The sequence below is a fragment of the Calidris pugnax genome, unplaced genomic scaffold (genome assembly GCF_001431845.1).
Source record: "Calidris pugnax isolate Ruff unplaced genomic scaffold, ASM143184v1 scaffold111, whole genome shotgun sequence".
In the NCBI taxonomy this organism is placed as follows: Eukaryota; Metazoa; Chordata; class Aves; order Charadriiformes; family Scolopacidae; genus Calidris; species Calidris pugnax.
This window is the reverse complement of record NW_015090872.1, coordinates 1917644-1918347: the sequence shown is the minus strand read 5'-3', so window position 1 is coordinate 1918347 and position 704 is coordinate 1917644. Positions and strand designations below refer to the sequence as shown.

The following is a 704-nucleotide window of genomic DNA, read 5'->3' as shown; positions in this document are numbered from 1 at the left end:
CTGCCCTTTCGCCCACGGGCTGCGTTGTCAGTGCCAGGAAATAAGGAAATACAGACCCTCTTTAATCACTTTTAGGCTGAAACGAAAAAAAAAAAAAAAAAGCTCCGTGCCGCTCCCCCCCCTCCGCGCCGCCGTCGCGGAGCCCGTCACCCGTGGGGGAGGCGGATAGCGGCGTGCCACGGCAACGTGCTAGCAAACCGTTCGGCTGTGATGCCCGCCGCAGAGAGGGCTCCGTGAGCGGCTGCAGCCCGCCGTGGGCAACGAGGCCCCGACCCCTCGCAGCCCGTCACGCGTGGCGGGGACAGAACGCTCTCCCTGCCGGGGCGGCTAGCGCGCCGCATCGATTTCTCGGCGCTCGGCGGGCGCTGCCTGGCCGCCTGGATGAACTCGGGGCTGGCTTGGTGCTGCCTGCCTGCCGCCCAGGAAGGCGCTGAGCTCAAACCGGCACCCGCGGCCCAGCGGCGCCTTCGCTCCCTCGGCCCGGTCTGGCCCAGCTGCTCAGGTAACGTGGTGGGGGCTGCCGGCCAGCCCGCCCCCGGCAGGGACAAGGCAGGGTGCCCGCGGGCCGCCACCGCCGCGGGGGGGGCCGGGCGAGCCCTGCGGCCTGCTGCCGCTCCCCAGGGCCGCGGCGGGCCCTGGCTGGGGGAGGTGGCGTGGGGCCGGGCTGGGCCGGCCCGCTGTTGCCATGGCGACGCTGGGGGGCG

General features: G+C 72.7%; 1 protein-coding gene across 1 annotated transcript in view; it reads left to right on the top strand.

Moving 5' to 3' along the window:
- Nucleotides 1-388: 388 nt before the first annotated feature.
- RSRC1 (arginine/serine-rich coiled-coil 1) overlaps nt 389-704 on the top strand; it is a 187837-nt gene continuing 187521 nt past the window's right edge. Inside the window, exon 1 of the mRNA XM_014945888.1 lies at nt 389-502. The gene's annotated coding sequence lies outside the window, so the exon portion shown is untranslated. The remainder of the gene's footprint in view (nt 503-704) is intronic.